The sequence below is a fragment of the Falco rusticolus genome, chromosome 4 (genome assembly GCF_015220075.1).
Source record: "Falco rusticolus isolate bFalRus1 chromosome 4, bFalRus1.pri, whole genome shotgun sequence".
Classification (NCBI taxonomy): domain Eukaryota; kingdom Metazoa; phylum Chordata; class Aves; order Falconiformes; family Falconidae; genus Falco; species Falco rusticolus.
In genome coordinates this window covers 24453008-24464622 of record NC_051190.1, presented here as the reverse complement: position 1 = coordinate 24464622, position 11615 = coordinate 24453008, and positions in this window count along the sequence as shown.

The window sequence follows — 11615 nt, the reverse complement described above, 5'->3', positions numbered from 1 at the left end:
TTCAGTTTTTGGTTCTGTCAGTTCCTTTGCACACAAAATTCAACTTTAAAATTATGTACATTATCTACTAATTTCCCACAGATATTAAGTGTTTACAAAAATATAGTTAAGCAATGTATTTACAAGCAATTAAACAGTTGTTTGGTTTTGAGAAGCAGGACAGTTTCTCCAGTCTCTTTGGCAGAAAAATTGCACAGTCTTAAATGCCCCTATGAATGCCCGGAGGTTCCTGTGCCCTACCCTTCTAGCAATGGACATAGCCCGTTTATCAGCAAAACTTTTATTATTTTTTTTCAGTAGCTGATACTAGAGAACACTGAATTAATGTATGGTAACATATAAATGACTTTTAATATTTTGAAGCACTGCACAAATTTCATATGGATCAAAAATCAGCTGGTATTAATACAGGACTTCATACCACCACAGAATTTTATTATTAGAACTAGTTAATCTTCAGTCGCTCCAGCAAGGAAGGCTTTTTGCCACGAATATTTTCAAATTAATTATATTGCATACTAGCTACTTATTGTAAAATAGTTTACAGAGTGGAATAGAAGTCTCAATTTATTATTTCTTTCCTTTCCATCATTAATGTGGTACTTAATCTACAGTGAGGAGAGACAGAAGCATGAATTACTGGTACAGGCTTTTTATAGCTCACAGAACTCTAAAATTTCAATAAATCATTATGGGTTTAATTAAAAGGTCCATCCCTGGATTCTTGGAAAATTGAACAATAGGAAATATTAACAATTCATTAAGAACCATAAAAATGAAGAAATGTCTTATTATTACATTGTTTGTTTATTTGTAGTTATTTTTCTTAAGAAACACTACTGCTTGCCCATACTCAGACTTTAAATTCAAACTTCAGAGATGCTGAATACAAATACCACACATGTTGGGGTGTGTATTGAAAGTTTTTTACAATGCAACATGTGTTTCAGTGACCATATGCAAAATATTTCAATTAAAAAACATCAAGATGACAAAAAATGCTCATGACCACCAACGAATGGCCTACACTACAAAAAGGGGTAAAGAATCATGTTACTGAAAGTGCCAATTTAAAAATAAGAAATATAAGCAAGTACTGCTTGATAATAAACCTCAGTAGAACAATTATGATGGTAAAGCACGTATTCATTATTATCCAGTTACCAGCTGGTGCTTTCATATTAAATGAAGACACAGTAACTTAGTGTTATGCAAGTTTTTTTCTTTGTTCTTAGCTTTTGGAATCATAATTTACCCAGCTCTCATTCGATTTCCTGACATTACACTCTCCTCAAACTCCCACTCTTCCATACAAAATAAGTACATTATTAACCAAGCAAGTCTCTTCAGAGAAGAATTTAAGTGAAAATTTAGCTGCTTATCTGCTCATATTCACAGCATTTTATGTACAATTTATGAGCTATGAGTTAAGTCTTGGAGTCAATCTTCAAAGAGATTAAACCACATTAGCTGTATTCAGGCCATTAAATTAGTATGAAATTAATATAAACACCTTCTTGTACTAAAGGTTTAATACTTACTATGTTGCATGTTAGCTTTGACTAACTTTTCCCATGACAGACAACTAGATATCTTGCTTTAAATTAAACCAGTTTCACTTTTTTCACTTCTACAACACACTGCTACATCAGTTTCATGTCCATTTCTTATTTTTCATTTTGGGAATGTACATAAACATGGTTTTAATGTCCAGATTCAACTAGGAACAAGGCACACAAGAATTATATGCAAGATATTAAATGATACTGCTTGCAGCATTGCACTGGAACTCACAACAAGTTGACTTTTCACACAAAACATGCTGAATCTGTGGTTTGAACCTGACAAAATCGGGTTAGAAGGCAACCTTCTGGAAGCCATCTAGTCCATCCCCAATCCTGAGTAGGTCTACCAGCTGCTCAGGAATTTGTCTGGTCAGGTTCTGAAAATCTCCAAAGCTGGTGATTCCAGCAACTCTGGGTAACCTCATTGTGAATGCCTCGCCCACGCCCTTCAAACAGAATTTCCTCTACTGCAAGCTGTGACTGTTGCCTCTTGCTGTTTTGCTCTAACACAGATGATACTGCTGATAGTGACGCTCAGATCCCAGTTTTTACTAGGGTTTCATACAGTACATGAACTTGATCACCAGAAAACCTCTAAAACCACTTTCTTCAATGCAGAACTCCAACCCTAATTTGAAAGTTTCCAATTCACAGTTAAGTCTCAGGTATTGCAAATTCCTTCTCTTAAATCTTTTTGGATAAACAATTTTAACCACTGAAAAGAAAGCAGTTCATGAAAAAAACCCCACCTTGCAGCAAGCCTAAGCATCCACTATTTATCAGTTCACCAGCCTTTACCATTACAGAATTTCACAGGCACAGGACTCTAGGAAGCAAAACCAAAACATGTAGCATCCTCACTGAAATACCACAACTGATGCCTTTTTTGTTTCTTCAAGCAGTTGTCTACACCAATTGACAGAGCAGAATGAGGTCACTACACACTGTTACATGCAGAAGGACCTCCAATTTTTTGCTGCAAGGGTGATGCAAGCCCCTTCACCTATAGGCTGTTAAAAATCCAGGTATTTACTTAAATGATCCTTTTAACACTAGAACAACCCTGTCGCTATATCACCTTTGAAGGAAAGACACTCTAGAATTCCCAGAAAGTCTAAATTCCTCAGTCATATCTCAAATCACAAATCTCTTATGTCTTTTCATTTGTACTGATGAACTGTTATCATATCACACTATGGAAATATTTTTTAAGCTTAGAGCAATGAATTCTCTTGATGTTCCTGAAAAAACAAACAAAAAACCAAAAAACCCCCACATGAAAACACACACACCTCTACCAACATTTATAAGTTTTTCTTGCGGGGGGTGGGGGTGGGGGGGTTGGGGGGGTGGGGGGGGAAGTCTGTGACCTACATCATCAAGACAGCTCCTTAATGAATCAATGAACAGGACATATAAGCCATATTATAAAGATGACAAATTTAGGACTTACAATAAGGAAACAAAAAATTACTTTGATTCTTCTCTCTTGTTCCACTAGAATCTAAAAGGAGAATTCAGCTGTTCAACTTTCTAAAGACAATTTCTAAACTTTGCATCCACATAATTACTAGTTTGTTTTAGGCATAAGGTTTTCCTTATTAATTGATAAAGTAATTCTGAAACTTAAATAAAAAAATTTTGATGAATACCTTTCAAAACAAACAAGACACAAGAAAAAGAAAAGGCATCACTATGTAAGCAACATCTTTTTACACTGTTTTATGTATGAGAATAAACAACTACTCTTTTTTTTTTAGCACGCTGATTTTAACTGCTAGAGAAGGTGTATACAATTGCTTTATCATCAGCTGGAGGTTACAGCCAGCAGCATTTACTTCACATGAAACTAGACTCAAGATATGCAGAACATCTCCCATTTATCTTCAGTTTTCAAAAGCCGTATTTCATTCTAACATTTCTAATGGAACTGATCGCTTGGACATCAGCAATTCAAACACATAAAACAGCAGGAGAAAACATTAGTTCACCCTGATTAAAGTCAAACCCTGTACAATAAATACTTTGTCCAGTCATTACATGCAAAAGTGAGAAACTTAACCTGATTTAGAATTTAATATACCATGATACTATCATATTTTATATTAAAGACAACACATTTGCCTCCCTTTTCTTGTTTATTTGAAGCCTCCTCCATCTTGAAGAATTATTTCATATTCTTTATCTGCATTTACAGATGGCAATCATTATTTATTAACCCCTGACTTTAAGCAGACCTATACACAAAAATGTATTAATAACATAACTGAAATGCAACAGTAAAAACATACAGGAAAAATCAATTTACAAAAGGAAACTGTACTATTAAAGTCTCAATATTTTACCCTGCATAATCCAAGAAAGCTCCATTGTATACAAGGCTAATCTGACAGACAGAAATCACTTGTCATTTCAGGGGTTTCCACTCCCTTCCTTGAAACTAAGACATCTAAAGGTTTAAGTTGCATGAATCATCATTACCTTTGATGCAAAAAATATTTCCACTTATAAAGTGTCGGAAAGTATAATACCATCTTATCTGTAGCAACTAAAACAAAACTACTCTATTCTTTCAATAGTCCCAAAGGATTTCAGTTTGGTTCTTTTTTGTTTGGTTGGTTTTTTGTTTGTTTTTTTTAAAACACTGAAGTCAGCAAAATGTTTAAGAGTAGTAAAGAGAAAACTAGAACAAAATTTTCCTATTTAACCTTCAGAATAGATGGTCAAAATAGAATATGCACCAGCACTGCAAGTAAGGCTTTGGTTCACATTTACTTGACAACTGCATAGGAACGGTGTTCCAGCACTGGCAAAAGAGAACTCCTGTACCATGTATGAGCCTTATGTAAGTGTTCTCATAGATTGTAGGTGGTTGCTATCTTTCTTTACTGCTGAAGACAAACACTTCTTTTATTTTTAAACATTTTATCTTCAAAAACCAAAGTATATTTCCTTAGAAAAATCTTAGAAGGGGGGGAAATACATACTTCCCTGCCACCTGAGACACTAGAACTGCTATTTTATTTGGCCAAAACTGTGAAATCCAGACGACACTTGGGTAGTAAATCTGCTGTTACTTTACAAGTCTGCTGGCAAAACCAGTTCAAGAATCACAGTGCATTCAAACTCTGGCCAAGTCAAATGGCTAACCTTAACATTACTCACGCATTCACACACACACCTAGGTCACTATACACCATACAGTTATCAAATTATTAATAGTCACACCAGATTAAATATTAGCAGTACCAGGCTCCAGTAGAGAATTTATTACAGAATCACGGTGTGAACGTCAACAGTCAAATCACCTAGGTTTAAGTTTCTCCATGTATAAAACTCAGTAAGATTTTAAGTGATATATATAGCTAGCAGTTTGTAATACAACAGAATCTTTACTGGGAAGAATACTAGAATTGCAAATGTTGGGTTTGGTTTTGTTGGGTGATTTTTTTGTCTTTGTTTTCTTCAGTGTCAAGAAACACTAAAAAAGCTTAAGCACCTCATCCAGCATGTTAGCTTAACAGTTGCCAATGAAGGTCACTTGCACAAAGCTTTTGGATCTCGTCAACGCCTAGAAAGACTTGAAAAATCTGTACAGTGGGGACTATGATCTCTAATAACAGAGTGGTAATAAGCATTTAGGCGACTGTTACAGTCTCAAATATTACTTCAGTCTGAACAGTGAGCATTGATGACTTGCATCTGAGATAACGTGTTAAGTCCCAATGTCAGACTAACTTGGCAATCCCTCCCTCCATCTCATAACAGAAGGGCAAGAACTACGCTTTCAGAATGCAGGCTGGCCCTATAAAGTGCGTAGATACACCTACAGCAAAATTCCTTTCTAATCCTCAAATTGGCTGAGTCCCAGTGGTCAGACCCTTGGAATGCCCAGTACCTCCTTTTTTTCTGCAGGATCAATACAAGCAGGAGTCAGACATAAAGATTCAAAATACACAGGAACATTTAGTTCACTGAACAATATGGTAACTGTAAGCTAAGAGAGTCACTTCCCAGAGACAAGAACTGGGGATGAAATACCTGCTTCAAAGACAGGAAAAGATGCAGTGTTTTTAAACGATGACTCCTCTTGGCATGCAGCCGATCAGCAAGGGGTAAGAAGAAAATTAAGAAACAAATGGTAAGGTTGGCTGCAGGAAATCCATCTCAAGTCAGTTTCTGCAGCAATACCAAATCCAGGTGTGTGCTACAAAAACAGTAATGCTCCGCAGTCCAGTACCTAACGGTTTCTCTGTGCCCTCGAAAATGCAGCACGTTCTGTTTGGTAGACAGTAGCACATATTGTATATGCCCAATTTCATTTCAGCTGTTCTTGCATCCTATTAAACATCTGAGATCTTATTAAATTCCTACATGAAAAGCTACTGGGGTTCCCTTTATAATTGTTCTGAATACCTTTTTCTGCACGTCCATACACCATTTTCCCCCAAACTCCAAAGTCTGTACTCCAACTTGTATTCAATTACAAAACTGAAAGAGAGATAAATAATAATAATAATAGCAGCAGCAGCAGCTTTGGAAATGCTTACAGAATATTTAAAAGTCACTTAAAGCTCTTCCTCCAAATCACTAATCTGGCTTTTACACGAAGTCTCATACATCGGTGTTTGTAAAATAGTAAAGATGTGAAAACCAAAAAATAACCTTTTGCATTTGGTACTGCAATTTTAACAATAAACTGTTCCAGAAAAGTTCTTTTGTTTGGTTGTTGGTTTTTTTTTTCATTTTCTTAGTAGGTTTCAAATCCACTTACTGAAATAGCATCTAGAACCCGTAAAGATGAGTATGTGACCGAGCACAAAAAGGACACAGACTTGGAAAGTACTTGCTATTAATAAACATCCAGATTATCAGTAAATTAACCGAATATGTTCATCCAATTCATTTTTGACATTCATAATTTCACTGGTTGTAGAAAATGTCTCAAATTACGTTTGCCTCTGTTGCAAGAACAATGCTTATTCTGTTGAGATTCAGGCCCCTCATTTCATGTATTCCACAGTGGGTTAAAAGACCAAAAGACAATTTTCCTGAAAAAAAGTCTTGAAAGTGTTCAACCATTTTAGTATTCTACTACATCACACAGTATAATCCTGTTCCTTTTCCCAAAGAGACGCAGTGTCAACACTGCTGACAACTCCATGTTTCTTGCAACTTGTGCAGCTGGTTTCTTACATAGCCTCTCTCATTAAAAGTATTTCGGATACAGTATATGAACTTTGAAAGTAAAACTGACATCAAATTATTAGATCGAAGGAGAAATCATACAGTTACAATACAGTGTTGATATATTAATTAACGAACATAATTTCTGTGGTAAAAAACCACAGCAATAATGATTTAAATCATATATAGCTATTTTTACAAAGGTAATTAGACAAAGCAGAAAAAGATGAGAAACATCACAGCTGACTAACTATGAGTAATCACCTTGGATTATGCATTACCAAAATCTTACTGTTAGCTTCTTTTAAAAAACAGTGTACATAAGTGTATACATAAGATAGAACTGCAGTCCTGTCATGCTTCTCACCGTATCAGCATTGGAATGACATGCTTCTTAAAGGCACATAGAGTTAAGGCTGGACTGACGTGTACTTCAGATAAATTTCCTCTTTTATTCAATAAAATTACTGAGATTAAATTTTTTGTAACTGTCTACTCCTAATTAAATTAATACCACTGAGCAGACACTAGAAGACTTCCAGAAACTCATTTAACACTTTTGCATATTTTGCTTCTTACGTAGCCTCTCTCATTAAAAGTATTTTGGATACAGTATAAGAACTTTGAAAGTAAAACTGACATCAAATTACTATATTGAAAGAGAAATATCATAGTTACACTGAGATTCTCATTACTAATTCTTGGAAGGAGATCTTAATCTTAAGTCTTTGGACTGATTAAAGTCTGAAAAGAAAGCTACACTAGCAAATACACACATAAACTAACAAAAGTAAAGAAAATTCTTATATCTGCACAGGGGCAGAGGATGAGTCAACAGATGATACATTCCTTCCTGTACCATCTCCAGGGGGAAAAAAAAAAAAAAAAAAAGGTACCTCATTTGTAACGGGAGATGTGGCCTGCTAAGTGCAAATTAATTACCAGGCAGAGAGTGTGGGTCTGTGATGAACAAAGGTTGCCTCCCACAGCTCCCTTAAGAGCGCTAGGAAGCTAAAGCTTACCCTGGTCACTGTGCAGGGCCATACAGATGATTTACCTACTGTTTTTTCACGTTACTGCCTTCTCAAAACTAACATATTCAAATAACATTTGGTAAAATCTTTTGGGCTTCATATTACCCATCAGTGAAAAGGATATAACTCATAGGAATATTGTAAAGCTTAGTGTTTATAAATACTTGCATGGTCTCATAAAAATGTTTTAAGTAAATATATTACAATTATCTTCTGTGTTCATACTTTGGAGGCTTTAAAATGCTAATTAATAATAGACTTTATCCAAGATGCTAGACTTCTTACAAATATTTTAAAGTTAAGCAAGCCAAGTTTCAATACACATACTATTCAGGTCACTAAAATGAAATCAATCCTTTATGATGGAATTAATGTTTAAATTGTCTACTACTGATTATATAAAATTTCTCACATCTACTACTTTCCTTTAAGAAACAGCTACTTTCATCACTTTGCAGCATACAGAAACAATCTGATGGAGCAAAGGAAAAAGCAGTCTAGGATTAACCGCCTTTTAAAGATAATACACTGTCAACAACCTTCTTTAAAGAAGCGTGTGAACTGCTTTGCTATTCTATCATGTGAAAGAGAGACGTGGTCACCTAGGTAGCTGTGCAAGGTATTTATAACCAAGCATTGAAGCTAGCATCTATTAATCCCTCCAGATAACACGGAACACATCTTTTAATATACCTTTTACCGACACTATACTTTGTAAGTAGAAACTATGTTACACTTTAATTACAGTCCAGTACTGTTCATAGCAGAAAGTTCATAAAGACTCGAGTCATGTTGAAAATTCTGAATCACAGTAAGAGGACATGTTATTTCATCTACAACTAGTAAGTCTGTCCTTCCTAAAAGCTGCTACCTGAGCACTCAGTAGCACAATTATGGCAACAATACTTGAAAGTGTAATAGATAAGCATTGTCCTACAATTTGGTAGAAGTGAAGGACTTCCAGATACAGTCTTCAACGATTTTTTACTTTTAATCATCTCATGAGCAGACATAATTTGATTTAATCTCATCTTTTCTTAGTCAATAATGCTCATATTGAGGCAACACTAAGTCATTCAGTGGGATTAACTTATTATTTGATCTATTACAGTGCATATTCTCACTACTTCTATTAAAATAAACAGCTTCATAAAAATACTTTAAACTAGAAAGGTAAAACATGAAGAATCTTGTTTGGATGCTACACACATGCTTATGCTATGCATGGAAATATGCCATTTGCAAATCCTCAGAAAAATCTAAACATGACATTCCTATTTTTTCAATCTATGATGCTGATTGTCAAAATTTTCTATTTGCTTTAGTACTATACTAAAGTTTTAAATGCCTGTATTAACACTGGCAGCAAATAAATTTAGACTCATCTTGGAAAACAACACAAAGTCAGTTTTATAATATGTAAATTTAGCAGGACAAAGTAACAAAACAAAAAAAAACCCCACCAACCAATAATAAAAAAACCACCAACAAAAAACCAACCATGTGCATTGCTGTTTACAAATTATGCTTCTAGTTTCTCATCCTTGTGCATATCTACACATTTAAATAAGATCTCTTTTTTCAATAAAACATGTGACATATCATTTCAGAAGCAATTTAATTCCAATTAAAAAAAATTCAAAAGTTCTTAATACCAGTTTTATTAAGAAGTGCTTAGCAGCAGTGTTCAAATAATTGCAAGATCAACTCAGACTTACCTGGCAAAAAGCAAGTTCAGTTGTTCTGCTGTATGACAGAACTTTGTGGAAGGAACTGGTAAGCTAACATGTGGTCCATGATTTTCTGTGGCCAGCAAATACAAACAGCGTAGCCAGCAGAATCTATTTATGTAATTGAAGTTGACAACATACAACAAAAATTAAATCAAAACACAAGTGTTCATTTTGCTATTATAAAGTGCTTCATAGCTCAAGTCTGGAGTAAGGGTCAAATTTATACTAACACATCATACATTTGCTAAACGTTTTAGTGCCCTTAAAATGGGCATTTATTTTAAAAAAGAAAGAGAAAATATACAGAGCTTTGCACAAGAGGTGTGCTCTGACAGTTCAGAAAATAATTAATTAGTTATTTGTATCAATAAAGTGGTTCATAATCTTTTAACAATTCCTTTAGGTCCTTTGATAGCCAAAATGCTGATCAATCTTAAAAAAGAATGTTGATAGAGCATCTAAGGCATTTCAGAAAAGGTTAAATTACTCCATGATTTCATTTGTTTGCATAGCTACTTCAAGATGTTCCCATTTGTGACTAAGCTGCAGGTGCTATTCTGTTTATTTTAGTCCCTGTAAACCAAGCCCTTGAATTGAACAAAGCAAGGAAAGCATTAGGATTCAAGTCAAAGAGGAAGGAACTGCAGTACTGTTTCCAGTTGAACATGCTACTTTCTACTTTCCTTAGTAAGCATGACCAAGCATTACACAACCATTTCTAGAAATGATTTCTTGAAAAAGATATACTTTGCTTTTTTTTATTTCTATACTGTTATGGATATTACAAAAATTTTATTGTTACAATATTTGATGTACCAAAGACCGATATTTGACTTAAAAAAAAAAATAAATCAACTTCTATAGGACAGCATTTAACTTACAATTCACACTCAGCAACAAAATTAACACTAGACAGTAATTCAAAATAATGTAGCATAATTAGGGATTACTAGCAACTTCAGTTAGGAGGTCTTGCAAATATCAAAATGATTATGTCTGAACCGGAACTCAGTGCACACATACAGATGACACTCACTTAAGCAGTCCCTGCTCAATACCTTCAGACAACTCAGAACATCTCCCTTTCACAAACCTTTTGCTGCATATTGACTTGTACCAACAAAGCTACTTTCAGATATTAACAATGCAAACAATAACTTGAATTAGTTCCCATGGAAACCAGTCAACTTGTTGCTCTTAACTTCTGGAACTAAAACTTGTAAAATGTAATCCACTAATGGACAAACCAAAAAAATTAGGTGACAGATTAAATAAAAAGATGAAGATCAACTTTCTGTACATATTAAGCAGCAGCTGTTTACCACGTGTTCTGTATTTGATTCACCTAAGTTCTTAAGAGTTCATCTACAATATTCTCTTTTCTTTTCTGTTCTTTTCTTATCCATCATAACATAACCACCCTGTAAAAATCATAGTAGAACATTATGATACATATTTAACTGTCCAAAATGACTGGTTTGACTTTGCAAGTTACTAGAAAATTTTAATGTTCCATATTCTGTTGATCTTTAAGGTCACTTCCAACCCAAACCATCATATGATTCTATGATTTCCTTTAACTACAAAGGAAACAGAGGCCTAGGACCAAATAATTAACATGTCTGGTTTACAAGTTCATGGGACCATCTCTTCTTTTCAACAACTCAATTTACACTGGATGATGTGACATGTTTTGTAGTGACAAAAGTACAATTAAAGGCTAATGAAAGGTGGTGATGGAAGTTTTAAGATTTTTTTTTATAGTGCTACTGTCCTGCTTAGACAGAACCATTGGGTAAGCTACAACTGTAAGATCCTGGAAGGCTCTCCTAGTGCACCCAAAGACAACTCACAGTTAGCTACGTACATTAAATACATGTATTCATCACAAGCATGTTGTGTGTGCATGAATGCTCATCTTTCCCAACTAAACAGAGGCTGTGACACGAAATTTAGGCAGTCCCATAATATCACTTTATGCTACTGCCAACTCTTCTACTCAATACACATAAATTATTCTCCACTGTACTTGTCATTATCGTAGAGTCAGAGTAAGGACAATATACTTCTCATTTCTTATACCCAAAGCTGCTACT